The 27,573-nt window shown below is 36.9% G+C and overlaps 52 pseudogenes; all 52 read right to left on the reverse strand.

Annotated features, from left to right (window-relative positions):
- Window positions 1–195: 195 nt before the first annotated feature.
- On the reverse strand, window positions 196–314 carry LOC124318394 (annotated as a pseudogene).
- A 413-nt stretch (window positions 315–727) lies between these two features.
- On the reverse strand, window positions 728–846 carry LOC124318141 (annotated as a pseudogene).
- A 413-nt stretch (window positions 847–1,259) lies between these two features.
- On the reverse strand, window positions 1,260–1,378 carry LOC124318142 (annotated as a pseudogene).
- A 412-nt stretch (window positions 1,379–1,790) lies between these two features.
- LOC124318143 lies at window positions 1,791–1,909 on the reverse strand (annotated as a pseudogene).
- A 412-nt stretch (window positions 1,910–2,321) lies between these two features.
- LOC124318395 lies at window positions 2,322–2,440 on the reverse strand (annotated as a pseudogene).
- A 413-nt stretch (window positions 2,441–2,853) lies between these two features.
- LOC124318396 lies at window positions 2,854–2,972 on the reverse strand (annotated as a pseudogene).
- Window positions 2,973–3,384: 412 nt separating this feature from the next.
- Window positions 3,385–3,503, reverse strand: LOC124318717 (annotated as a pseudogene).
- A 412-nt stretch (window positions 3,504–3,915) lies between these two features.
- Window positions 3,916–4,034, reverse strand: LOC124318398 (annotated as a pseudogene).
- A 412-nt stretch (window positions 4,035–4,446) lies between these two features.
- LOC124318144 lies at window positions 4,447–4,565 on the reverse strand (annotated as a pseudogene).
- A 412-nt stretch (window positions 4,566–4,977) lies between these two features.
- LOC124318399 lies at window positions 4,978–5,096 on the reverse strand (annotated as a pseudogene).
- Window positions 5,097–5,508: 412 nt separating this feature from the next.
- Window positions 5,509–5,627, reverse strand: LOC124318400 (annotated as a pseudogene).
- A 412-nt stretch (window positions 5,628–6,039) lies between these two features.
- Window positions 6,040–6,158, reverse strand: LOC124318401 (annotated as a pseudogene).
- A 412-nt stretch (window positions 6,159–6,570) lies between these two features.
- Window positions 6,571–6,689, reverse strand: LOC124318402 (annotated as a pseudogene).
- A 412-nt stretch (window positions 6,690–7,101) lies between these two features.
- Window positions 7,102–7,220, reverse strand: LOC124318404 (annotated as a pseudogene).
- A 412-nt stretch (window positions 7,221–7,632) lies between these two features.
- On the reverse strand, window positions 7,633–7,751 carry LOC124318405 (annotated as a pseudogene).
- A 413-nt stretch (window positions 7,752–8,164) lies between these two features.
- On the reverse strand, window positions 8,165–8,283 carry LOC124318406 (annotated as a pseudogene).
- Window positions 8,284–8,695: 412 nt separating this feature from the next.
- On the reverse strand, window positions 8,696–8,814 carry LOC124318407 (annotated as a pseudogene).
- Window positions 8,815–9,226: 412 nt separating this feature from the next.
- Window positions 9,227–9,345, reverse strand: LOC124318408 (annotated as a pseudogene).
- A 412-nt stretch (window positions 9,346–9,757) lies between these two features.
- LOC124318410 lies at window positions 9,758–9,876 on the reverse strand (annotated as a pseudogene).
- Window positions 9,877–10,289: 413 nt separating this feature from the next.
- Window positions 10,290–10,408, reverse strand: LOC124318411 (annotated as a pseudogene).
- Window positions 10,409–10,820: 412 nt separating this feature from the next.
- LOC124318412 lies at window positions 10,821–10,939 on the reverse strand (annotated as a pseudogene).
- A 412-nt stretch (window positions 10,940–11,351) lies between these two features.
- On the reverse strand, window positions 11,352–11,470 carry LOC124318413 (annotated as a pseudogene).
- Window positions 11,471–11,883: 413 nt separating this feature from the next.
- On the reverse strand, window positions 11,884–12,002 carry LOC124318414 (annotated as a pseudogene).
- A 412-nt stretch (window positions 12,003–12,414) lies between these two features.
- LOC124318415 lies at window positions 12,415–12,533 on the reverse strand (annotated as a pseudogene).
- Window positions 12,534–12,945: 412 nt separating this feature from the next.
- On the reverse strand, window positions 12,946–13,064 carry LOC124318416 (annotated as a pseudogene).
- A 412-nt stretch (window positions 13,065–13,476) lies between these two features.
- On the reverse strand, window positions 13,477–13,595 carry LOC124318145 (annotated as a pseudogene).
- A 412-nt stretch (window positions 13,596–14,007) lies between these two features.
- On the reverse strand, window positions 14,008–14,126 carry LOC124318417 (annotated as a pseudogene).
- A 412-nt stretch (window positions 14,127–14,538) lies between these two features.
- Window positions 14,539–14,657, reverse strand: LOC124318418 (annotated as a pseudogene).
- Window positions 14,658–15,069: 412 nt separating this feature from the next.
- Window positions 15,070–15,188, reverse strand: LOC124318420 (annotated as a pseudogene).
- Window positions 15,189–15,600: 412 nt separating this feature from the next.
- On the reverse strand, window positions 15,601–15,719 carry LOC124318422 (annotated as a pseudogene).
- A 412-nt stretch (window positions 15,720–16,131) lies between these two features.
- On the reverse strand, window positions 16,132–16,250 carry LOC124318423 (annotated as a pseudogene).
- A 412-nt stretch (window positions 16,251–16,662) lies between these two features.
- On the reverse strand, window positions 16,663–16,781 carry LOC124318424 (annotated as a pseudogene).
- A 412-nt stretch (window positions 16,782–17,193) lies between these two features.
- LOC124318425 lies at window positions 17,194–17,312 on the reverse strand (annotated as a pseudogene).
- Window positions 17,313–17,724: 412 nt separating this feature from the next.
- Window positions 17,725–17,843, reverse strand: LOC124318426 (annotated as a pseudogene).
- A 413-nt stretch (window positions 17,844–18,256) lies between these two features.
- Window positions 18,257–18,375, reverse strand: LOC124318427 (annotated as a pseudogene).
- Window positions 18,376–18,787: 412 nt separating this feature from the next.
- Window positions 18,788–18,906, reverse strand: LOC124318428 (annotated as a pseudogene).
- Window positions 18,907–19,318: 412 nt separating this feature from the next.
- LOC124318429 lies at window positions 19,319–19,437 on the reverse strand (annotated as a pseudogene).
- A 412-nt stretch (window positions 19,438–19,849) lies between these two features.
- On the reverse strand, window positions 19,850–19,968 carry LOC124318430 (annotated as a pseudogene).
- A 412-nt stretch (window positions 19,969–20,380) lies between these two features.
- LOC124318431 lies at window positions 20,381–20,499 on the reverse strand (annotated as a pseudogene).
- Window positions 20,500–20,911: 412 nt separating this feature from the next.
- LOC124318433 lies at window positions 20,912–21,030 on the reverse strand (annotated as a pseudogene).
- A 413-nt stretch (window positions 21,031–21,443) lies between these two features.
- LOC124318434 lies at window positions 21,444–21,562 on the reverse strand (annotated as a pseudogene).
- Window positions 21,563–21,974: 412 nt separating this feature from the next.
- On the reverse strand, window positions 21,975–22,093 carry LOC124318436 (annotated as a pseudogene).
- A 412-nt stretch (window positions 22,094–22,505) lies between these two features.
- On the reverse strand, window positions 22,506–22,624 carry LOC124318437 (annotated as a pseudogene).
- Window positions 22,625–23,036: 412 nt separating this feature from the next.
- Window positions 23,037–23,155, reverse strand: LOC124318438 (annotated as a pseudogene).
- Window positions 23,156–23,567: 412 nt separating this feature from the next.
- LOC124318439 lies at window positions 23,568–23,686 on the reverse strand (annotated as a pseudogene).
- Window positions 23,687–24,098: 412 nt separating this feature from the next.
- Window positions 24,099–24,217, reverse strand: LOC124318440 (annotated as a pseudogene).
- Window positions 24,218–24,629: 412 nt separating this feature from the next.
- LOC124318719 lies at window positions 24,630–24,748 on the reverse strand (annotated as a pseudogene).
- Window positions 24,749–25,160: 412 nt separating this feature from the next.
- Window positions 25,161–25,279, reverse strand: LOC124318441 (annotated as a pseudogene).
- Window positions 25,280–25,691: 412 nt separating this feature from the next.
- On the reverse strand, window positions 25,692–25,810 carry LOC124318146 (annotated as a pseudogene).
- Window positions 25,811–26,222: 412 nt separating this feature from the next.
- LOC124318442 lies at window positions 26,223–26,341 on the reverse strand (annotated as a pseudogene).
- A 412-nt stretch (window positions 26,342–26,753) lies between these two features.
- LOC124318443 lies at window positions 26,754–26,872 on the reverse strand (annotated as a pseudogene).
- Window positions 26,873–27,284: 412 nt separating this feature from the next.
- Window positions 27,285–27,403, reverse strand: LOC124318147 (annotated as a pseudogene).
- Window positions 27,404–27,573: the final 170 nt, after the last annotated feature.

Genomic DNA, 27,573 nt, shown 5'->3' on the forward strand with positions numbered 1-27,573 from the left:
GGACTGGTAACCATTGCGATTAAAAAACGCGATAAAATTTGACAAAATCTCAATGGAATTGATCCAGAATCATTCTTATAGATGCATTGAACCTATCTCTAAGGCATTGAAATGTTTCATCTACGAAATTGGACTGGTAACCATCGTTATTGAAAAAAATTTCAAGAAATTTTTTATTGAAAATAAACTATTCATCGCCAACGACATCCCGTATTCCCAAGCGGTCACCCTTCCAAGTACTAACGGGACTCGACGTAACTTAACTTCTGGGAGCTGACGAGACCAGGTGCGTTCTACGTGATATGGCCGTTGACATTCAAAAATGAAAATTTACCCTCCCAGTCCCAATGGATGAATAGAAAATCACTTCAAAGTGACAGAAATGTTTGTTCTTTGAATTTGGACTGGTAACCATCGCAAATAAAAAGCGCGATCAACTTTGAAAAACTCGCAATGAAATTCATCCAGAATCATTCCTATAGATGAATTGAACCTATCCCTATGTCATTGAAATTTTTGATCTACGAATTTGGACTGGTAACCATTGCGATTAAAAAAAGCGATAAAATTTGACAAAATCTCAATGGAATTGATCCAGAATCATTCTTATAGATGAATTGAACCTATCTCTAAGGCATTGAAATGTTTCATCTACGAAATTGGACTGGTAACCATCGTTATTGAAAAAAAATTTCAAGAAATTTTTTATTGAAAACAAGCTATTCATCGCCAATGACATCCCGTATTCCCAAGCGGTCACCCTTCCAAGTACTAACGGGACTCGACGTAACTTAACTTCTGGGAGCTGACGAGACCAGGTGCGTTCTACGTGATATGGCCGTTGACATTCAAAAATGAAAATTTACCCTCCCAGTCCCAATGGATGAATAGAAAATCACTTCAAAGTGACAGAAATGTTTGTTCTTTGAATTTGGACTGGTAACCATCGCAAATAAAAAGCGCGATCAACTTTGAAAAACTCGCAATGAAATTCATCCAGAATCATTCCTATAGATGAATTGAACCTATCCCTATGTCATTGAAATTTTTGATCTACGAATTTGGACTGGTAACCATTGCGATTAAAAAAAGCGATAAAATTTGACAAAATCTCAATGGAATTGATCCAGAATCATTCTTATAGATGAATTGAACCTATCTCTAAGGCATTGAAATGTTTCATCTACGAAATTGGACTGGTAACCATCGTTATTGAAAAAAAATTTCAAGAAATTTTTTATTGAAAACAAGCTATTCATCGCCAATGACATCCCGTATTCCCAAGCGGTCACCCTTCCAAGTACTAACGGGACTCGACGTAACTTAACTTCTGGGAGCTGACGAGACCAGGTGCGTTCTACGTGATATGGCCGTTGACATTCAAAAATGAAAATTTACCCTCCCAGTCCCAATGGATGAATAGAAAATCACTTCAAAGTGACAGAAATGTTTGTTCTTTGAATTTGGACTGGTAACCATCGCAAATAAAAAGCGCGATCAACTTTGAAAAACTCGCAATGAAATTCATCCAGAATCATTCCTATAGATGAATTGAACCTATCCCTATGTCATTGAAATTTTTGATCTACGAATTTGGACTGGTAACCATTGCGATTAAAAAACGCGATAAAATTTGACAAAATCTCAATGGAATTGATCCAGAATCATTCTTATAGATGCATTGAACCTATCTCTAAGGCATTGAAATGTTTCATCTACGAAATTGGACTGGTAACCATCGTTATTGAAAAAAATTTCAAGAAATTTTTTATTGAAAACAAGCTATTCATCGCCAATGACATCCCGTATTCCCAAGCGGTCACCCTTCCAAGTACTAACGGGACTCGACGTAACTTAACTTCTGGGAGCTGACGAGACCAGGTGCGTTCTACGTGATATGGCCGTTGACATTCAAAAATGAAAATTTACCCTCCCAGTCCCAATGGATGAATAGAAAATCACTTCAAAGTGACAGAAATGTTTGTTCTTTGAATTTGGACTGGTAACCATCGCAAATAAAAAGCGCGATCAACTTTGAAAAACTCGCAATGAAATTCATCCAGAATCATTCCTATAGATGAATTGAACCTATCCCTATGTCATTGAAATTTTTGATCTACGAATTTGGACTGGTAACCATTGCGATTAAAAAACGCGATAAAATTTGACAAAATCTCAATGGAATTGATCCAGAATCATTCTTATAGATGCATTGAACCTATCTCTAAGGCATTGAAATGTTTCATCTACGAAATTGGACTGGTAACCATCGTTATTGAAAAAAATTTCAAGAAATTTTTTATTGAAAACAAACTATTCATCGCCAACGACATCCCGTATTCCCAAGCGGTCACCCTTCCAAGTACTAACGGGACTCGACGTAACTTAACTTCTGGGAGCTGACGAGACCAGGTGCGTTCTACGTGATATGGCCGTTGACATTCAAAAATGAAAATTTACCCTCCCAGTCCCAATGGATGAATAGAAAATCACTTCAAAGTGACAGAAATGTTTGTTCATTGAATTTGGACTGGTAACCATCGCGAATAAAAAGCGCGATCAACTTTGAAAAACTCGCAATGAAATTCATCCAGAATCATTCCTATAGATGAATTGAACCTATCCCTATGTCATTGAAATTTTTGATCTACGAATTTGGACTGGTAACCATTGCGATTAAAAAACGCGATAAAATTTGACAAAATCTCAATGGAATTGATCCAGAATCATTCTTATAGATGAATTGAACCTATCTCTGAGGCATTGAAATGTTTCATCTACGAAATTGGACTGGTAACCATCGTTATTGAAAAAAAATTTCAAGAAATTTTTTATTGAAAACAAGCTATTCATCGCCAACGACATCCCGTATTCCCAAGCGGTCACCCTTCCAAGTACTAACGGGACTCGACGTAACTTAACTTCTGGGAGCTGACGAGACCAGGTGCGTTCTACGTGATATGGCCGTTGACATTCAAAAATGAAAATTTACCCTCCCAGTCCCAATGGATGAATAGAAAATCACTTCAAAGTGACAGAAATGTTTGTTCATTGAATTTGGACTGGTAACCATCGCGAATAAAAAGCGCGATCAACTTTGAAAAACTCGCAATGAAATTCATCCAGAATCATTCCTATAGATGAATTGAACCTATCCCTATGTCATTGAAATTTTTGATCTACGAATTTGGACTGGTAACCATTGCGATTAAAAAACGCGATAAAATTTGACAAAATCTCAATGGAATTGATCCAGAATCATTCTTATAGATGCATTGAACCTATCTCTAAGGCATTGAAATGTTTCATCTACGAAATTGGACTGGTAACCATCGTTATTGAAAAAAATTTCAAGAAATTTTTTATTGAAAACAAACTATTCATCGCCAACGACATCCCGTATTCCCAAGCGGTCACCCTTCCAAGTACTAACGGGACTCGACGTAACTTAACTTCTGGGAGCTGACGAGACCAGGTGCGTTCTACGTGATATGGCCATTGACATTCAAAAATGAAAATTTACCCTCCCAGTCCCAATGGATGAATAGAAAATCACTTCAAAGTGACAGAAATGTTTGTTCTTTGAATTTGGACTGGTAACCATCGCAAATAAAAAGCGCGATCAACTTTGAAAAACTCGCAATGAAATTCATCCAGAATCATTCCTATAGATGAATTGAACCTATCCCTATGTCATTGAAATTTTTGATCTACGAATTTGGACTGGTAACCATTGCGATTAAAAAACGCGATAAAATTTGACAAAATCTCAATGGAATTGATCCAGAATCATTCTTATAGATGCATTGAACCTATCTCTAAGGCATTGAAATGTTTCATCTACGAAATTGGACTGGTAACCATCGTTATTGAAAAAAATTTCAAGAAATTTTTTATTGAAAACAAACTATTCATCGCCAACGACATCCCGTATTCCCAAGCGGTCACCCTTCCAAGTACTAACGGGACTCGACGTAACTTAACTTCTGGGAGCTGACGAGACCAGGTGCGTTCTACGTGATATGGCCGTTGACATTCAAAAATGAAAATTTACCCTCCCAGTCCCAATGGATGAATAGAAAATCACTTCAAAGTAACAGAAATGTTTGTTCTTTGAATTTGGACTGGTAACCATCGCAAATAAAAAGCGCGATCAACTTTGAAAAACTCGCAATGAAATTCATCCAGAATCATTCCTATAGATGAATTGAACCTATCCCTATGTCATTGAAATTTTTGATCTACGAATTTGGACTGGTAACCATTGCGATTAAAAAACGCGATAAAATTTGACAAAATCTCAATGGAATTGATCCAGAATCATTCTTATAGATGCATTGAACCTATCTCTAAGGCATTGAAATGTTTCATCTACGAAATTGGACTGGTAACCATCGTTATTGAAAAAAATTTCAAGAAATTTTTTATTGAAAACAAGCTATTCATCGCCAATGACATCCCGTATTCCCAAGCGGTCACCCTTCCAAGTACTAACGGGACTCGACGTAACTTAACTTCTGGGAGCTGACGAGACCAGGTGCGTTCTACGTGATATGGCCGTTGACATTCAAAAATGAAAATTTACCCTCCCAGTCCCAATGGATGAATAGAAAATCACTTCAAAGTGACAGAAATGTTTGTTCTTTGAATTTGGACTGGTAACCATCGCAAATAAAAAGCGCGATCAACTTTGAAAAACTCGCAATGAAATTCATCCAGAATCATTCCTATAGATGAATTGAACCTATCCCTATGTCATTGAAATTTTTGATCTACGAATTTGGACTGGTAACCATTGCGATTAAAAAACGCGATAAAATTTGACAAAATCTCAATGGAATTGATCCAGAATCATTCTTATAGATGCATTGAACCTATCTCTAAGGCATTGAAATGTTTCATCTACGAAATTGGACTGGTAACCATCGTTATTGAAAAAAATTTCAAGAAATTTTTTATTGAAAACAAACTATTCATCGCCAACGACATCCCGTATTCCCAAGCGGTCACCCTTCCAAGTACTAACGGGACTCGACGTAACTTAACTTCTGGGAGCTGACGAGACCAGGTGCGTTCTACGTGATATGGCCGTTGACATTCAAAAATGAAAATTTACCCTCCCATTCCCAATGGATGAATAGAAAATCACTTCAAAGTGACAGAAATGTTTGTTCTTTGAATTTGGACTGGTAACCATCGCAAATAAAAAGCGCGATCAACTTTGAAAAACTCGCAATGAAATTCATCCAGAATCATTCCTATAGATGAATTGAACCTATCCCTATGTCATTGAAATTTTTGATCTACGAATTTGGACTGGTAACCATTGCGATTAAAAAACGCGATAAAATTTGACAAAATCTCAATGGAATTGATCCAGAATCATTCTTATAGATGCATTGAACCTATCTCTAAGGCATTGAAATGTTTCATCTACGAAATTGGACTGGTAACCATCGTTATTGAAAAAAATTTCAAGAAATTTTTTATTGAAAACAAACTATTCATCGCCAACGACATCCCGTATTCCCAAGCGGTCACCCTTCCAAGTACTAACGGGACTCGACGTAACTTAACTTCTGGGAGCTGACGAGACCAGGTGCGTTCTACGTGATATGGCCGTTGACATTCAAAAATGAAAATTTACCCTCCCAGTCCCAATGGATGAATAGAAAATCACTTCAAAGTGACAGAAATGTTTGTTCTTTGAATTTGGACTGGTAACCATCGCAAATAAAAAGCGCGATCAACTTTGAAAAACTCGCAATGAAATTCATCCAGAATCATTCCTATAGATGAATTGAACCTATCCCTATGTCATTGAAATTTTTGATCTACGAATTTGGACTGGTAACCATTGCGATTAAAAAACGCGATAAAATTTGACAAAATCTCAATGGAATTGATCCAGAATCATTCTTATAGATGCATTGAACCTATCTCTAAGGCATTGAAATGTTTCATCTACGAAATTGGACTGGTAACCATCGTTATTGAAAAAAATGTCAAGAAATTTGTTATTGAAAACAAACTATTCATCGCCAACGACATCCCGTATTCCCAAGCGGTCACCCTTCCAAGTACTAACGGGACTCGACGTAACTTAACTTCTGGGAGCTGACGAGACCAGGTGCGTTCTACGTGATATGGCCGTTGACATTCAAAAATGAAAATTTACCCTCCCAGTCCCAATGGATGAATAGAAAATCACTTCAAAGTGAAAGAAATGTTTGTTCTTTGAATTTGGACTGGTAACCATCGCAAATAAAAAGCGCGATCAACTTTGAAAAACTCGCAATGAAATTCATCCAGAATCATTCCTATAGATGAATTGAACCTATCCCTATGTCATTGAAATTTTTGATCTACGAATTTGGACTGGTAACCATTGCGATTAAAAAACGCGATAAAATTTGACAAAATCTCAATGGAATTGATCCAGAATCATTCTTATAGATGCATTGAACCTATCTCTAAGGCATTGAAATGTTTCATCTACGAAATTGGACTGGTAACCATCGTTATTGAAAAAAATTTCAAGAAATTTTTTATTGAAAACAAACTATTCATCGCCAACGACATCCCGTATTCCCAAGCGGTCACCCTTCCAAGTACTAACGGGACTCGACGTAACTTAACTTCTGGGAGCTGACGAGACCAGGTGCGTTCTACGTGATATGGCCGTTGACATTCAAAAATGAAAATTTACCCTCCCAGTCCCAATGGATGAATAGAAAATCACTTCAAAGTGACAGAAATGTTTGTTCTTTGAATTTGGACTGGTAACCATCGCAAATAAAAAGCGCGATCAACTTTGAAAAACTCGCAATGAAATTCATCCAGAATCATTCCTATAGATGAATTGAACCTATCCCTATGTCATTGAAATTTTTGATCTACGAATTTGGACTGGTAACCATTGCGATTAAAAAACGCGATAAAATTTGACAAAATCTCAATGGAATTGATCCAGAATCATTCTTATAGATGCATTGAACCTATCTCTAAGGCATTGAAATGTTTCATCTACGAAATTGGACTGGTAACCATCGTTATTGAAAAAAATTTCAAGAAATTTTTTATTGAAAACAAACTATTCATCGCCAACGACATCCCGTATTCCCAAGCGGTCACCCTTCCAAGTACTAACGGGACTCGACGTAACTTAACTTCTGGGAGCTGACGAGACCAGGTGCGTTCTACGTGATATGGCCGTTGACATTCAAAAATGAAAATTTACCCTCCCAGTCCCAATGGATGAATAGAAAATCACTTCAAAGTGACAGAAATGTTTGTTCTTTGAATTTGGACTGGTAACCATCGCAAATAAAAAGCGCGATCAACTTTGAAAAACTCGCAATGAAATTCATCCAGAATCATTCCTATAGATGAATTGAACCTATCCCTATGTCATTGAAATTTTTGATCTACGAATTTGGACTGGTAACCATTGCGATTAAAAAACGCGATAAAATTTGACAAAATCTCAATGGAATTGATCCAGAATCATTCTTATAGATGCATTGAACCTATCTCTAAGGCATTGAAATGTTTCATCTACGAAATTGGACTGGTAACCATCGTTATTGAAAAAAATTTCAAGAAATTTTTTATTGAAAACAAACTATTCATCGCCAACGACATCCCGTATTCCCAAGCGGTCACCCTTCCAAGTACTAACGGGACTCGACGTAACTTAACTTCTGGGAGCTGACGAGACCAGGTGCGTTCTACGTGATATGGCCGTTGACATTCAAAAATGAAAATTTACCCTCCCAGTCCCAATGGATGAATAGAAAATCACTTCAAAGTGACAGAAATGTTTGTTCATTGAATTTGGACTGGTAACCATCGCGAATAAAAAGCGCGATCAACTTTGAAAAACTCGCAATGAAATTCATCCAGAATCATTCCTATAGATGAATTGAACCTATCCCTATGTCATTGAAATTTTTGATCTACGAATTTGGACTGGTAACCATTGCGATTAAAAAACGCGATAAAATTTGACAAAATCTCAATGGAATTGATCCAGAATCATTCTTATAGATGAATTGAACCTATCTCTGAGGCATTGAAATGTTTCATCTACGAAATTGGACTGGTAACCATCGTTATTGAAAAAAAATTTCAAGAAATTTTTTATTGAAAACAAGCTATTCATCGCCAACGACATCCCGTATTCCCAAGCGGTCACCCTTCCAAGTACTAACGGGACTCGACGTAACTTAACTTCTGGGAGCTGACGAGACCAGGTGCGTTCTACGTGATATGGCCGTTGACATTCAAAAATGAAAATTTACCCTCCCAGTCCCAATGGATGAATAGAAAATCACTTCAAAGTGACAGAAATGTTTGTTCATTGAATTTGGACTGGTAACCATCGCGAATAAAAAGCGCGATCAACTTTGAAAAACTCGCAATGAAATTCATCCAGAATCATTCCTATAGATGAATTGAACCTATCCCTATGTCATTGAAATTTTTGATCTACGAATTTGGACTGGTAACCATTGCGATTAAAAAACGCGATAAAATTTGACAAAATCTCAATGGAATTGATCCAGAATCATTCTTATAGATGCATTGAACCTATCTCTAAGGCATTGAAATGTTTCATCTACGAAATTGGACTGGTAACCATCGTTATTGAAAAAAATTTCAAGAAATTTTTTATTGAAAACAAACTATTCATCGCCAACGACATCCCGTATTCCCAAGCGGTCACCCTTCCAAGTACTAACGGGACTCGACGTAACTTAACTTCTGGGAGCTGACGAGACCAGGTGCGTTCTACGTGATATGGCCGTTGACATTCAAAAATGAAAATTTACCCTCCCAGTCCCAATGGATGAATAGAAAATCACTTCAAAGTGACAGAAATGTTTGTTCTTTGAATTTGGACTGGTAACCATCGCAAATAAAAAGCGCGATCAACTTTGAAAAACTCGCAATGAAATTCATCCAGAATCATTCCTATAGATGAATTGAACCTATCCCTATGTCATTGAAATTTTTGATCTACGAATTTGGACTGGTAACCATTGCGATTAAAAAACGCGATAAAATTTGACAAAATCTCAATGGAATTGATCCAGAATCATTCTTATAGATGCATTGAACCTATCTCTAAGGCATTGAAATGTTTCATCTACGAAATTGGACTGGTAACCATCGTTATTGAAAAAAATTTCAAGAAATTTTTTATTGAAAACAAACTATTCATCGCCAACGACATCCCGTATTCCCAAGCGGTCACCCTTCCAAGTACTAACGGGACTCGACGTAACTTAACTTCTGGGAGCTGACGAGACCAGGTGCGTTCTACGTGATATGGCCGTTGACATTCAAAAATGAAAATTTACCCTCCCAGTCCCAATGGATGAATAGAAAATCACTTCAAAGTGACAGAAATGTTTGTTCTTTGAATTTGGACTGGTAACCATCGCAAATAAAAAGCGCGATCAACTTTGAAAAACTCGCAATGAAATTCATCCAGAATCATTCCTATAGATGAATTGAACCTATCCCTATGTCATTGAAATTTTTGATCTACGAATTTGGACTGGTAACCATTGCGATTAAAAAACGCGATAAAATTTGACAAAATCTCAATGGAATTGATCCAGAATCATTCTTATAGATGCATTGAACCTATCTCTAAGGCATTGAAATGTTTCATCTACGAAATTGGACTGGTAACCATCGTTATTGAAAAAAATTTCAAGAAATTTTTTATTGAAAACAAACTATTCATCGCCAACGACATCCCGTATTCCCAAGCGGTCACCCTTCCAAGTACTAACGGGACTCGACGTAACTTAACTTCTGGGAGCTGACGAGACCAGGTGCGTTCTACGTGATATGGCCGTTGACATTCAAAAATGAAAATTTACCCTCCCAGTCCCAATGGATGAATAGAAAATCACTTCAAAGTGACAGAAATGTTTGTTCATTGAATTTGGACTGGTAACCATCGCGAATAAAAAGCGCGATCAACTTTGAAAAACTCGCAATGAAATTCATCCAGAATCATTCCTATAGATGAATTGAACCTATCCCTATGTCATTGAAATTTTTGATCTACGAATTTGGACTGGTAACCATTGCGATTAAAAAACGCGATAAAATTTGACAAAATCTCAATGGAATTGATCCAGAATCATTCTTATAGATGAATTGAACCTATCTCTGAGGCATTGAAATGTTTCATCTACGAAATTGGACTGGTAACCATCGTTATTGAAAAAAAATTTCAAGAAATTTTTTATTGAAAACAAGCTATTCATCGCCAACGACATCCCGTATTCCCAAGCGGTCACCCTTCCAAGTACTAACGGGACTCGACGTAACTTAACTTCTGGGAGCTGACGAGACCAGGTGCGTTCTACGTGATATGGCCGTTGACATTCAAAAATGAAAATTTACCCTCCCAGTCCCAATGGATGAATAGAAAATCACTTCAAAGTGACAGAAATGTTTGTTCATTGAATTTGGACTGGTAACCATCGCGAATAAAAAGCGCGATCAACTTTGAAAAACTCGCAATGAAATTCATCCAGAATCATTCCTATAGATGAATTGAACCTATCCCTATGTCATTGAAATTTTTGATCTACGAATTTGGACTGGTAACCATTGCGATTAAAAAACGCGATAAAATTTGACAAAATCTCAATGGAATTGATCCAGAATCATTCTTATAGATGCATTGAACCTATCTCTAAGGCATTGAAATGTTTCATCTACGAAATTGGACTGGTAACCATCGTTATTGAAAAAAATTTCAAGAAATTTTTTATTGAAAACAAACTATTCATCGCCAACGACATCCCGTATTCCCAAGCGGTCACCCTTCCAAGTACTAACGGGACTCGACGTAACTTAACTTCTGGGAGCTGACGAGACCAGGTGCGTTCTACGTGATATGGCCGTTGACATTCAAAAATGAAAATTTACCCTCCCAGTCCCAATGGATGAATAGAAAATCACTTCAAAGTGACAGAAATGTTTGTTCTTTGAATTTGGACTGGTAACCATCGCAAATAAAAAGCGCGATCAACTTTGAAAAACTCGCAATGAAATTCATCCAGAATCATTCCTATAGATGAATTGAACCTATCCCTATGTCATTGAAATTTTTGATCTACGAATTTGGACTGGTAACCATTGCGATTAAAAAACGCGATAAAATTTGACAAAATCTCAATGGAATTGATCCAGAATCATTCTTATAGATGCATTGAACCTATCTCTAAGGCATTGAAATGTTTCATCTACGAAATTGGACTGGTAACCATCGTTATTGAAAAAAATTTCAAGAAATTTTTTATTGAAAACAAACTATTCATCGCCAACGACATCCCGTATTCCCAAGCGGTCACCCTTCCAAGTACTAACGGGACTCGACGTAACTTAACTTCTGGGAGCTGACGAGACCAGGTGCGTTCTACGTGATATGGCCGTTGACATTCAAAAATGAAAATTTACCCTCCCAGTCCCAATGGATGAATAGAAAATCACTTCAAAGTGACAGAAATGTTTGTTCATTGAATTTGGACTGGTAACCATCGCGAATAAAAAGCGCGATCAACTTTGAAAAACTCGCAATGAAATTCATCCAGAATCATTCCTATAGATGAATTGAACCTATCCCTATGTCATTGAAATTTTTGATCTACGAATTTGGACTGGTAACCATTGCGATTAAAAAACGCGATAAAATTTGACAAAATCTCAATGGAATTGATCCAGAATCATTCTTATAGATGAATTGAACCTATCTCTGAGGCATTGAAATGTTTCATCTACGAAATTGGACTGGTAACCATCGTTATTGAAAAAAAATTTCAAGAAATTTTTTATTGAAAACAAGCTATTCATCGCCAACGACATCCCGTATTCCCAAGCGGTCACCCTTCCAAGTACTAACGGGACTCGACGTAACTTAACTTCTGGGAGCTGACGAGACCAGGTGCGTTCTACGTGATATGGCCGTTGACATTCAAAAATGAAAATTTACCCTCCCAGTCCCAATGGATGAATAGAAAATCACTTCAAAGTGACAGAAATGTTTGTTCATTGAATTTGGACTGGTAACCATCGCGAATAAAAAGCGCGATCAACTTTGAAAAACTCGCAATGAAATTCATCCAGAATCATTCCTATAGATGAATTGAACCTATCCCTATGTCATTGAAATTTTTGATCTACGAATTTGGACTGGTAACCATTGCGATTAAAAAACGCGATAAAATTTGACAAAATCTCAATGGAATTGATCCAGAATCATTCTTATAGATGCATTGAACCTATCTCTAAGGCATTGAAATGTTTCATCTACGAAATTGGACTGGTAACCATCGTTATTGAAAAAAATTTCAAGAAATTTTTTATTGAAAACAAACTATTCATCGCCAACGACATCCCGTATTCCCAAGCGGTCACCCTTCCAAGTACTAACGGGACTCGACGTAACTTAACTTCTGGGAGCTGACGAGACCAGGTGCGTTCTACGTGATATGGCCGTTGACATTCAAAAATGAAAATTTACCCTCCCAGTCCCAATGGATGAATAGAAAATCACTTCAAAGTGACAGAAATGTTTGTTCTTTGAATTTGGACTGGTAACCATCGCAAATAAAAAGCGCGATCAACTTTGAAAAACTCGCAATGAAATTCATCCAGAATCATTCCTATAGATGAATTGAACCTATCCCTATGTCATTGAAATTTTTGATCTACGAATTTGGACTGGTAACCATTGCGATTAAAAAACGCGATAAAATTTGACAAAATCTCAATGGAATTGATCCAGAATCATTCTTATAGATGCATTGAACCTATCTCTAAGGCATTGAAATGTTTCATCTACGAAATTGGACTGGTAACCATCGTTATTGAAAAAAATTTCAAGAAATTTTTTATTGAAAACAAACTATTCATCGCCAACGACATCCCGTATTCCCAAGCGGTCACCCTTCCAAGTACTAACGGGACTCGACGTAACTTAACTTCTGGGAGCTGACGAGACCAGGTGCGTTCTACGTGATATGGCCGTTGACATTCAAAAATGAAAATTTACCCTCCCAGTCCCAATGGATGAATAGAAAATCACTTCAAAGTAACAGAAATGTTTGTTCTTTGAATTTGGACTGGTAACCATCGCAAATAAAAAGCGCGATCAACTTTGAAAAACTCGCAATGAAATTCATCCAGAATCATTCCTATAGATGAATTGAACCTATCCCTATGTCATTGAAATTTTTGATCTACGAATTTGGACTGGTAACCATTGCGATTAAAAAACGCGATAAAATTTGACAAAATCTCAATGGAATTGATCCAGAATCATTCTTATAGATGCATTGAACCTATCTCTAAGGCATTGAAATGTTTCATCTACGAAATTGGACTGGTAACCATCGTTATTGAAAAAAATTTCAAGAAATTTTTTATTGAAAACAAGCTATTCATCGCCAATGACATCCCGTATTCCCAAGCGGTCACCCTTCCAAGTACTAACGGGACTCGACGTAACTTAACTTCTGGGAGCTGACGAGACCAGGTGCGTTCTACGTGATATGGCCGTTGACATTCAAAAATGAAAATTTACCCTCCCAGTCCCAATGGATGAATAGAAAATCACTTCAAAGTGACAGAAATGTTTGTTCTTTGAATTTGGACTGGTAACCATCGCAAATAAAAAGCGCGATCAACTTTGAAAAACTCGCAATGAAATTCATCCAGAATCATTCCTATAGATGAATTGAACCTATCCCTATGTCATTGAAATTTTTGATCTACGAATTTGGACTGGTAACCATTGCGATTAAAAAACGCGATAAAATTTGACAAAATCTCAATGGAATTGATCCAGAATCATTCTTATAGATGCATTGAACCTATCTCTAAGGCATTGAAATGTTTCATCTACGAAATTGGACTGGTAACCATCGTTATTGAAAAAAATTTCAAGAAATTTTTTATTGAAAACAAACTATTCATCGCCAACGACATCCCGTATTCCCAAGCGGTCACCCTTCCAAGTACTAACGGGACTCGACGTAACTTAACTTCTGGGAGCTGACGAGACCAGGTGCGTTCTACGTGATATGGCCGTTGACATTCAAAAATGAAAATTTACCCTCCCAGTCCCAATGGATGAATAGAAAATCACTTCAAAGTGAAAGAAATGTTTGTTCTTTGAATTTGGACTGGTAACCATCGCAAATAAAAAGCGCGATCAACTTTGAAAAACTCGCAATGAAATTCATCCAGAATCATTCCTATAGATGAATTGAACCTATCCCTATGTCATTGAAATTTTTGATCTACGAATTTGGACTGGTAACCATTGCGATTAAAAAACGCGATAAAATTTGACAAAATCTCAATGGAATTGATCCAGAATCATTCTTATAGATGCATTGAACCTATCTCTAAGGCATTGAAATGTTTCATCTACGAAATTGGACTGGTAACCATCGTTATTGAAAAAAATTTCAAGAAATTTTTTATTGAAAACAAACTATTCATCGCCAACGACATCCCGTATTCCCAAGCGGTCACCCTTCCAAGTACTAACGGGACTCGACGTAACTTAACTTCTGGGAGCTGACGAGACCAGGTGCGTTCTACGTGATATGGCCGTTGACATTCAAAAATGAAAATTTACCCTCCCAGTCCCAATGGATGAATAGAAAATCACTTCAAAGTGACAGAAATGTTTGTTCTTTGAATTTGGACTGGTAACCATCGCAAATAAAAAGCGCGATCAACTTTGAAAAACTCGCAATGAAATTCATCCAGAATCATTCCTATAGATGAATTGAACCTATCCCTATGTCATTGAAATTTTTGATCTACGAATTTGGACTGGTAACCATTGCGATTAAAAAACGCGATAAAATTTGACAAAATCTCAATGGAATTGATCCAGAATCATTCTTATAGATGCATTGAACCTATCTCTAAGGCATTGAAATGTTTCATCTACGAAATTGGACTGGTAACCATCGTTATTGAAAAAAATTTCAAGAAATTTTTTATTGAAAACAAACTATTCATCGCCAACGACATCCCGTATTCCCAAGCGGTCACCCTTCCAAGTACTAACGGGACTCGACGTAACTTAACTTCTGGGAGCTGACGAGACCAGGTGCGTTCTACGTGATATGGCCGTTGACATTCAAAAATGAAAATTTACCCTCCCAGTCCCAATGGATGAATAGAAAATCACTTCAAAGTGACAGAAATGTTTGTTCTTTGAATTTGGACTGGTAACCATCGCAAATAAAAAGCGCGATCAACTTTGAAAAACTCGCAATGAAATTCATCCAGAATCATTCCTATAGATGAATTGAACCTATCCCTATGTCATTGAAATTTTTGATCTACGAATTTGGACTGGTAACCATTGCGATTAAAAAACGCGATAAAATTTGACAAAATCTCAATGGAATTGATCCAGAATCATTCTTATAGATGCATTGAACCTATCTCTAAGGCATTGAAATGTTTCATCTACGAAATTGGACTGGTAACCATCGTTATTGAAAAAAATTTCAAGAAATTTTTTATTGAAAACAAACTATTCATCGCCAACGACATCCCGTATTCCCAAGCGGTCACCCTTCCAAGTACTAACGGGACTCGACGTAACTTAACTTCTGGGAGCTGACGAGACCAGGTGCGTTCTACGTGATATGGCCGTTGACATTCAAAAATGAAAATTTACCCTCCCAGTCCCAATGGATGAATAGAAAATCACTTCAAAGTGACAGAAATGTTTGTTCTTTGAATTTGGACTGGTAACCATCGCAAATAAAAAGCGCGATCAACTTTGAAAAACTCGCAATGAAATTCATCCAGAATCATTCCTATAGATGAATTGAACCTATCCCTATGTCATTGAAATTTTTGATCTACGAATTTGGACTGGTAACCATTGCGATTAAAAAACGCGATAAAATTTGACAAAATCTCAATGGAATTGATCCAGAATCATTCTTATAGATGCATTGAACCTATCTCTAAGGCATTGAAATGTTTCATCTACGAAATTGGACTGGTAACCATCGTTATTGAAAAAAATTTCAAGAAATTTTTTATTGAAAACAAACTATTCATCGCCAACGACATCCCGTATTCCCAAGCGGTCACCCTTCCAAGTACTAACGGGACTCGACGTAACTTAACTTCTGGGAGCTGACGAGACCAGGTGCGTTCTACGTGATATGGCCGTTGACATTCAAAAATGAAAATTTACCCTCCCAGTCCCAATGGATGAATAGAAAATCACTTCAAAGTGACAGAAATGTTTGTTCTTTGAATTTGGACTGGTAACCATCGCAAATAAAAAGCGCGATCAACTTTGAAAAACTCGCAATGAAATTCATCCAGAATCATTCCTATAGATGAATTGAACCTATCCCTATGTCATTGAAATTTTTGATCTACGAATTTGGACTGGTAACCATTGCGATTAAAAAACGCGATAAAATTTGACAAAATCTCAATGGAATTGATCCAGAATCATTCTTATAGATGCATTGAACCTATCTCTAAGGCATTGAAATGTTTCATCTACGAAATTGGACTGGTAACCATCGTTATTGAAAAAAATTTCAAGAAATTTTTTATTGAAAACAAACTATTCATCGCCAACGACATCCCGTATTCCCAAGCGGTCACCCTTCCAAGTACTAACGGGACTCGACGTAACTTAACTTCTGGGAGCTGACGAGACCAGGTGCGTTCTACGTGATATGGCCGTTGACATTCAAAAATGAAAATTTACCCTCCCAGTCCCAATGGATGAATAGAAAATCACTTCAAAGTGACAGAAATGTTTGTTCTTTGAATTTGGACTGGTAACCATCGCAAATAAAAAGCGCGATCAACTTTGAAAAACTCGCAATGAAATTCATCCAGAATCATTCCTATAGATGAATTGAACCTATCCCTATGTCATTGAAATTTTTGATCTACGAATTTGGACTGGTAACCATTGCGATTAAAAAACGCGATAAAATTTGACAAAATCTCAATGGAATTGATCCAGAATCATTCTTATAGATGCATTGAACCTATCTCTAAGGCATTGAAATGTTTCATCTACGAAATTGGACTGGTAACCATCGTTATTGAAAAAAATTTCAAGAAATTTTTTATTGAAAACAAACTATTCATCGCCAACGACATCCCGTATTCCCAAGCGGTCACCCTTCCAAGTACTAACGGGACTCGACGTAACTTAACTTCTGGGAGCTGACGAGACCAGGTGCGTTCTACGTGATATGGCCGTTGACATTCAAAAATGAAAATTTACCCTCCCAGTCCCAATGGATGAATAGAAAATCACTTCAAAGTGACAGAAATGTTTGTTCTTTGAATTTGGACTGGTAACCATCGCAAATAAAAAGCGCGATCAACTTTGAAAAACTCGCAATGAAATTCATCCAGAATCATTCCTATAGATGAATTGAACCTATCCCTATGTCATTGAAATTTTTGATCTACGAATTTGGACTGGTAACCATTGCGATTAAAAAACGCGATAAAATTTGACAAAATCTCAATGGAATTGATCCAGAATCATTCTTATAGATGCATTGAACCTATCTCTAAGGCATTGAAATGTTTCATCTACGAAATTGGACTGGTAACCATCGTTATTGAAAAAAATTTCAAGAAATTTTTTATTGAAAACAAACTATTCATCGCCAACGACATCCCGTATTCCCAAGCGGTCACCCTTCCAAGTACTAACGGGACTCGACGTAACTTAACTTCTGGGAGCTGACGAGACCAGGTGCGTTCTACGTGATATGGCCGTTGACATTCAAAAATGAAAATTTACCCTCCCAGTCCCAATGGATGAATAGAAAATCACTTCAAAGTGACAGAAATGTTTGTTCATTGAATTTGGACTGGTAACCATCGCGAATAAAAAGCGCGATCAACTTTGAAAAACTCGCAATGAAATTCATCCAGAATCATTCCTATAGATGAATTGAACCTATCCCTATGTCATTGAAATTTTTGATCTACGAATTTGGACTGGTAACCATTGCGATTAAAAAACGCGATAAAATTTGACAAAATCTCAATGGAATTGATCCAGAATCATTCTTATAGATGAATTGAACCTATCTCTGAGGCATTGAAATGTTTCATCTACGAAATTGGACTGGTAACCATCGTTATTGAAAAAAAATTTCAAGAAATTTTTTATTGAAAACAAGCTATTCATCGCCAACGACATCCCGTATTCCCAAGCGGTCACCCTTCCAAGTACTAACGGGACTCGACGTAACTTAACTTCTGGGAGCTGACGAGACCAGGTGCGTTCTACGTGATATGGCCGTTGACATTCAAAAATGAAAATTTACCCTCCCAGTCCCAATGGATGAATAGAAAATCACTTCAAAGTGACAGAAATGTTTGTTCATTGAATTTGGACTGGTAACCATCGCGAATAAAAAGCGCGATCAACTTTGAAAAACTCGCAATGAAATTCATCCAGAATCATTCCTATAGATGAATTGAACCTATCCCTATGTCATTGAAATTTTTGATCTACGAATTTGGACTGGTAACCATTGCGATTAAAAAACGCGATAAAATTTGACAAAATCTCAATGGAATTGATCCAGAATCATTCTTATAGATGCATTGAACCTATCTCTAAGGCATTGAAATGTTTCATCTACGAAATTGGACTGGTAACCATCGTTATTGAAAAAAATTTCAAGAAATTTTTTATTGAAAACAAACTATTCATCGCCAACGACATCCCGTATTCCCAAGCGGTCACCCTTCCAAGTACTAACGGGACTCGACGTAACTTAACTTCTGGGAGCTGACGAGACCAGGTGCGTTCTACGTGATATGGCCGTTGACATTCAAAAATGAAAATTTACCCTCCCAGTCCCAATGGATGAATAGAAAATCACTTCAAAGTGACAGAAATGTTTGTTCTTTGAATTTGGACTGGTAACCATCGCAAATAAAAAGCGCGATCAACTTTGAAAAACTCGCAATGAAATTCATCCAGAATCATTCCTATAGATGAATTGAACCTATCCCTATGTCATTGAAATTTTTGATCTACGAATTTGGACTGGTAACCATTGCGATTAAAAAACGCGATAAAATTTGACAAAATCTCAATGGAATTGATCCAGAATCATTCTTATAGATGCATTGAACCTATCTCTAAGGCATTGAAATGTTTCATCTACGAAATTGGACTGGTAACCATCGTTATTGAAAAAAATTTCAAGAAATTTTTTATTGAAAACAAACTATTCATCGCCAACGACATCCCGTATTCCCAAGCGGTCACCCTTCCAAGTACTAACGGGACTCGACGTAACTTAACTTCTGGGAGCTGACGAGACCAGGTGCGTTCTACGTGATATGGCCGTTGACATTCAAAAATGAAAATTTACCCTCCCAGTCCCAATGGATGAATAGAAAATCACTTCAAAGTGACAGAAATGTTTGTTCTTTGAATTTGGACTGGTAACCATCGCAAATAAAAAGCGCGATCAACTTTGAAAAACTCGCAATGAAATTCATCCAGAATCATTCCTATAGATGAATTGAACCTATCCCTATGTCATTGAAATTTTTGATCTACGAATTTGGACTGGTAACCATTGCGATTAAAAAACGCGATAAAATTTGACAAAATCTCAATGGAATTGATCCAGAATCATTCTTATAGATGCATTGAACCTATCTCTAAGGCATTGAAATGTTTCATCTACGAAATTGGACTGGTAACCATCGTTATTGAAAAAAATTTCAAGAAATTTTTTATTGAAAACAAACTATTCATCGCCAACGACATCCCGTATTCCCAAGCGGTCACCCTTCCAAGTACTAACGGGACTCGACGTAACTTAACTTCTGGGAGCTGACGAGACCAGGTGCGTTCTACGTGATATGGCCGTTGACATTCAAAAATGAAAATTTACCCTCCCAGTCCCAATGGATGAATAGAAAATCACTTCAAAGTGACAGAAATGTTTGTTCTTTGAATTTGGACTGGTAACCATCGCAAATAAAAAGCGCGATCAACTTTGAAAAACTCGCAATGAAATTCATCCAGAATCATTCCTATAGATGAATTGAACCTATCCCTATGTCATTGAAATTTTTGATCTACGAATTTGGACTGGTAACCATTGCGATTAAAAAACGCGATAAAATTTGACAAAATCTCAATGGAATTGATCCAGAATCATTCTTATAGATGCATTGAACCTATCTCTAAGGCATTGAAATGTTTCATCTACGAAATTGGACTGGTAACCATCGTTATTGAAAAAAATTTCAAGAAATTTTTTATTGAAAACAAACTATTCATCGCCAACGACATCCCGTATTCCCAAGCGGTCACCCTTCCAAGTACTAACGGGACTCGACGTAACTTAACTTCTGGGAGCTGACGAGACCAGGTGCGTTCTACGTGATATGGCCGTTGACATTCAAAAATGAAAATTTACCCTCCCAGTCCCAATGGATGAATAGAAAATCACTTCAAAGTGACAGAAATGTTTGTTCTTTGAATTTGGACTGGTAACCATCGCAAATAAAAAGCGCGATCAACTTTGAAAAACTCGCAATGAAATTCATCCAGAATCATTCCTATAGATGAATTGAACCTATCCCTATGTCATTGAAATTTTTGATCTACGAATTTGGACTGGTAACCATTGCGATTAAAAAACGCGATAAAATTTGACAAAATCTCAATGGAATTGATCCAGAATCATTCTTATAGATGCATTGAACCTATCTCTAAGGCATTGAAATGTTTCATCTACGAAATTGGACTGGTAACCATCGTTATTGAAAAAAATTTCAAGAAATTTTTTATTGAAAACAAACTATTCATCGCCAACGACATCCCGTATTCCCAAGCGGTCACCCTTCCAAGTACTAACGGGACTCGACGTAACTTAACTTCTGGGAGCTGACGAGACCAGGTGCGTTCTACGTGATATGGCCGTTGACATTCAAAAATGAAAATTTACCCTCCCAGTCCCAATGGATGAATAGAAAATCACTTCAAAGTGACAGAAATGTTTGTTCATTGAATTTGGACTGGTAACCATCGCGAATAAAAAGCGCGATCAACTTTGAAAAACTCGCAATGAAATTCATCCAGAATCATTCCTATAGATGAATTGAACCTATCCCTATGTCATTGAAATTTTTGATCTACGAATTTGGACTGGTAACCATTGCGATTAAAAAACGCGATAAAATTTGACAAAATCTCAATGGAATTGATCCAGAATCATTCTTATAGATGAATTGAACCTATCTCTGAGGCATTGAAATGTTTCATCTACGAAATTGGACTGGTAACCATCGTTATTGAAAAAAAATTTCAAGAAATTTTTTATTGAAAACAAGCTATTCATCGCCAACGACATCCCGTATTCCCAAGCGGTCACCCTTCCAAGTACTAACGGGACTCGACGTAACTTAACTTCTGGGAGCTGACGAGACCAGGTGCGTTCTACGTGATATGGCCGTTGACATTCAAAAATGAAAATTTACCCTCCCAGTCCCAATGGATGAATAGAAAATCACTTCAAAGTGACAGAAATGTTTGTTCATTGAATTTGGACTGGTAACCATCGCGAATAAAAAGCGCGATCAACTTTGAAAAACTCGCAATGAAATTCATCCAGAATCATTCCTATAGATGAATTGAACCTATCCCTATGTCATTGAAATTTTTGATCTACGAATTTGGACTGGTAACCATTGCGATTAAAAAACGCGATAAAATTTGACAAAATCTCAATGGAATTGATCCAGAATCATTCTTATAGATGCATTGAACCTATCTCTAAGGCATTGAAATGTTTCATCTACGAAATTGGACTGGTAACCATCGTTATTGAAAAAAATTTCAAGAAATTTTTTATTGAAAACAAACTATTCATCGCCAACGACATCCCGTATTCCCAAGCGGTCACCCTTCCAAGTACTAACGGGACTCGACGTAACTTAACTTCTGGGAGCTGACGAGACCAGGTGCGTTCTACGTGATATGGCCGTTGACATTCAAAAATGAAAATTTACCCTCCCAGTCCCAATGGATGAATAGAAAATCACTTCAAAGTGACAGAAATGTTTGTTCTTTGAATTTGGACTGGTAACCATCGCAAATAAAAAGCGCGATCAACTTTGAAAAACTCGCAATGAAATTCATCCAGAATCATTCCTATAGATGAATTGAACCTATCCCTATGTCATTGAAATTTTTGATCTACGAATTTGGACTGGTAACCATTGCGATTAAAAAACGCGATAAAATTTGACAAAATCTCAATGGAATTGATCCAGAATCATTCTTATAGATGCATTGAACCTATCTCTAAGGCATTGAAATGTTTCATCTACGAAATTGGACTGGTAACCATCGTTATTGAAAAAAATTTCAAGAAATTTTTTATTGAAAACAAACTATTCATCGCCAACGACATCCCGTATTCCCAAGCGGTCACCCTTCCAAGTACTAACGGGACTCGACGTAACTTAACTTCTGGGAGCTGACGAGACCAGGTGCGTTCTACGTGATATGGCCGTTGACATTCAAAAATGAAAATTTACCCTCCCAGTCCCAATGGATGAATAGAAAATCACTTCAAAGTGACAGAAATGTTTGTTCTTTGAATTTGGACTGGTAACCATCGCAAATAAAAAGCGCGATCAACTTTGAAAAACTCGCAATGAAATTCATCCAGAATCATTCCTATAGATGAATTGAACCTATCCCTATGTCATTGAAATTTTTGATCTACGAATTTGGACTGGTAACCATTGCGATTAAAAAACGCGATAAAATTTGACAAAATCTCAATGGAATTGATCCAGAATCATTCTTATAGATGCATTGAACCTATCTCTAAGGCATTGAAATGTTTCATCTACGAAATTGGACTGGTAACCATCGTTATTGAAAAAAATTTCAAGAAATTTTTTATTGAAAACAAACTATTCATCGCCAACGACATCCCGTATTCCCAAGCGGTCACCCTTCCAAGTACTAACGGGACTCGACGTAACTTAACTTCTGGGAGCTGACGAGACCAGGTGCGTTCTACGTGATATGGCCGTTGACATTCAAAAATGAAAATTTACCCTCCCAGTCCCAATGGATGAATAGAAAATCACTTCAAAGTGACAGAAATGTTTGTTCTTTGAATTTGGACTGGTAACCATCGCAAATAAAAAGCGCGATCAACTTTGAAAAACTCGCAATGAAATTCATCCAGAATCATTCCTATAGATGAATTGAACCTATCCCTATGTCATTGAAATTTTTGATCTACGAATTTGGACTGGTAACCATTGCGATTAAAAAACGCGATAAAATTTGACAAAATCTCAATGGAATTGATCCAGAATCATTCTTATAGATGCATTGAACCTATCTCTAAGGCATTGAAATGTTTCATCTACGAAATTGGACTGGTAACCATCGTTATTGAAAAAAATTTCAAGAAATTTTTTATTGAAAACAAACTATTCATCGCCAACGACATCCCGTATTCCCAAGCGGTCACCCTTCCAAGTACTAACGGGACTCGACGTAACTTAACTTCTGGGAGCTGACGAGACCAGGTGCGTTCTACGTGATATGGCCGTTGACATTCAAAAATGAAAATTTACCCTCCCAGTCCCAATGGATGAATAGAAAATCACTTCAAAGTGACAGAAATGTTTGTTCTTTGAATTTGGACTGGTAACCATCGCAAATAAAAAGCGCGATCAACTTTGAAAAACTCGCAATGAAATTCATCCAGAATCATTCCTATAGATGAATTGAACCTATCCCTATGTCATTGAAATTTTTGATCTACGAATTTGGACTGGTAACCATTGCGATTAAAAAACGCGATAAAATTTGACAAAATCTCAATGGAATTGATCCAGAATCATTCTTATAGATGCATTGAACCTATCTCTAAGGCATTGAAATGTTTCATCTACGAAATTGGACTGGTAACCATCGTTATTGAAAAAAATTTCAAGAAATTTTTTATTGAAAACAAACTATTCATCGCCAACGACATCCCGTATTCCCAAGCGGTCACCCTTCCAAGTACTAACGGGACTCGACGTAACTTAACTTCTGGGAGCTGACGAGACCAGGTGCGTTCTACGTGATATGGCCGTTGACATTCAAAAATGAAAATTTACCCTCCCAGTCCCAATGGATGAATAGAAAATCACTTCAAAGTGACAGAAATGTTTGTTCTTTGAATTTGGACTGGTAACCATCGCAAATAAAAAGCGCGATCAACTTTGAAAAACTCGCAATGAAATTCATCCAGAATCATTCCTATAGATGAATTGAACCTATCCCTATGTCATTGAAATTTTTGATCTACGAATTTGGACTGGTAACCATTGCGATTAAAAAACGCGATAAAATTTGACAAAAACTCAATGGAATTGATCCAGAATCATTCTTATAGATGCATTGAACCTATCTCTAAGGCATTGAAATGTTTCATCTACGAAATTGGACTGGTAACCATCGTTATTGAAAAAAATTTCAAGAAATTTTTTATTGAAAACAAACTATTCATCGCCAACGACATCCCGTATTCCCAAGCGGTCACCCTTCCAAGTACTAACGGGACTCGACGTAACTTAACTTCTGGGAGCTGACGAGACCAGGTGCGTTCTACGTGATATGGCCATTGACATTCAAAAATGAAAATTTACCCTCCCAGTCCCAATGGATGAATAGAAAATCACTTCAAAGTGACAGAAATGTTTGTTCTTTGAATTTGGACTGGTAACCATCGCAAATAAAAAGCGCGATCAACTTTGAAAAACTCGCAATGAAATTCATCCAGAATCATTCCTATAGATGAATTGAACCTATCCCTATGTCATTGAAATTTTTGATCTACGAATTTGGACTGGTAACCATTGCGATTAAAAAACGCGATAAAATTTGACAAAATCTCAATGGAATTGATCCAGAATCATTCTTATAGATGCATTGAACCTATCTCTAAGGCATTGAAATGTTTCATCTACGAAATTGGACTGGTAACCATCGTTATTGAAAAAAATTTCAAGAAATTTTTTATTGAAAACAAACTATTCATCGCCAACGACATCCCGTATTCCCAAGCGGTCACCCTTCCAAGTACTAACGGGACTCGACGTAACTTAACTTCTGGGAGCTGACGAGACCAGGTGCGTTCTACGTGATATGGCCGTTGACATTCAAAAATGAAAATTTACCCTCCCAGTCCCAATGGATGAATAGAAAATCACTTCAAAGTAACAGAAATGTTTGTTCTTTGAATTTGGACTGGTAACCATCGCAAATAAAAAGCGCGATCAACTTTGAAAAACTCGCAATGAAATTCATCCAGAATCATTCCTATAGATGAATTGAACCTATCCCTATGTCATTGAAATTTTTGATCTACGAATTTGGACTGGTAACCATTGCGATTAAAAAACGCGATAAAATTTGACAAAATCTCAATAGAATTGATCCAGAATCATTCTTATAGATGCATTGAACCTATCTCTAAGGCATTGAAATGTTTCATCTACGAAATTGGACTGGTAACCATCGTTATTGAAAAAAATTTCAAGAAATTTTTTATTGAAAACAAGCTATTCATCGCCAATGACATCCCGTATTCCCAAGCGGTCACCCTTCCAAGTACTAACGGGACTCGACGTAACTTAACTTCTGGGAGCTGACGAGACCAGGTGCGTTCTACGTGATATGGCCGTTGACATTCAAAAATGAAAATTTACCCTCCCAGTCCCAATGGATGAATAGAAAATCACTTCAAAGTGACAGAAATGTTTGTTCTTTGAATTTGGACTGGTAACCATCGCAAATAAAAAGCGCGATCAACTTTGAAAAACTCGCAATGAAATTCATCCAGAATCATTCCTATAGATGAATTGAACCTATCCCTATGTCATTGAAATTTTTGATCTACGAATTTGGACTGGTAACCATTGCGATTAAAAAACGCGATAAAATTTGACAAAATCTCAATGGAATTGATCCAGAATCATTCTTATAGATGCATTGAACCTATCTCTAAGGCATTGAAATGTTTCATCTACGAAATTGGACTGGTAACCATCGTTATTGAAAAAAATTTCAAGAAATTTTTTATTGAAAACAAACTATTCATCGCCAACGACATCCCGTATTCCCAAGCGGTCACCCTTCCAAGTACTAACGGGACTCGACGTAACTTAACTTCTGGGAGCTGACGAGACCAGGTGCGTTCTACGTGATATGGCCGTTGACATTCAAAAATGAAAATTTACCCTCCCAGTCCCAATGGATGAATAGAAAATCACTTCAAAGTGAAAGAAATGTTTGTTCTTTGAATTTGGACTGGTAACCATCGCAAATAAAAAGCGCGATCAACTTTGAAAAACTCGCAATGAAATTCATCCAGAATCATTCCTATAGATGAATTGAACCTATCCCTATGTCATTGAAATTTTTGATCTACGAATTTGGACTGGTAACCATTGCGATTAAAAAACGCGATAAAATTTGACAAAATCTCAATGGAATTGATCCAGAATCATTCTTATAGATGCATTGAACCTATCTCTAAGGCATTGAAATGTTTCATCTACGAAATTGGACTGGTAACCATCGTTATTGAAAAAAATTTCAAGAAATTTTTTATTGAAAACAAACTATTCATCGCCAACGACATCCCGTATTCCCAAGCGGTCACCCTTCCAAGTACTAACGGGACTCGACGTAACTTAACTTCTGGGAGCTGACGAGACCAGGTGCGTTCTACGTGATATGGCCGTTGACATTCAAAAATGAAAATTTACCCTCCCAGTCCCAATGGATGAATAGAAAATCACTTCAAAGTAACAGAAATGTTTGTTCTTTGAATTTGGACTGGTAACCATCGCAAATAAAAAGCGCGATCAACTTTGAAAAACTCGCAATGAAATTCATCCAGAATCATTCCTATAGATGAATTGAACCTATCCCTATGTCATTGAAATTTTTGATCTACGAATTTGGACTGGTAACCATTGCGATTAAAAAACGCGATAAAATTTGACAAAATCTCAATAGAATTGATCCAGAATCATTCTTATAGATGCATTGAACCTATCTCTAAGGCATTGAAATGTTTCATCTACGAAATTGGACTGGTAACCATCGTTATTGAAAAAAATTTCAAGAAATTTTTTATTGAAAACAAGCTATTCATCGCCAATGACATCCCGTATTCCCAAGCGGTCACCCTTCCAAGTACTAACGGGACTCGACGTAACTTAACTTCTGGGAGCTGACGAGACCAGGTGCGTTCTACGTGATATGGCCGTTGACATTCAAAAATGAAAATTTACCCTCCCAGTCCCAATGGATGAATAGAAAATCACTTCAAAGTGACAGAAATGTTTGTTCTTTGAATTTGGACTGGTAACCATCGCAAATAAAAAGCGCGATCAACTTTGAAAAACTCGCAATGAAATTCATCCAGAATCATTCCTATAGAT

This window comes from Daphnia pulicaria, unplaced genomic scaffold, assembly GCF_021234035.1.
Source record: "Daphnia pulicaria isolate SC F1-1A unplaced genomic scaffold, SC_F0-13Bv2 h1tg000068l, whole genome shotgun sequence".
Classification (NCBI taxonomy): domain Eukaryota; kingdom Metazoa; phylum Arthropoda; class Branchiopoda; order Diplostraca; family Daphniidae; genus Daphnia; species Daphnia pulicaria.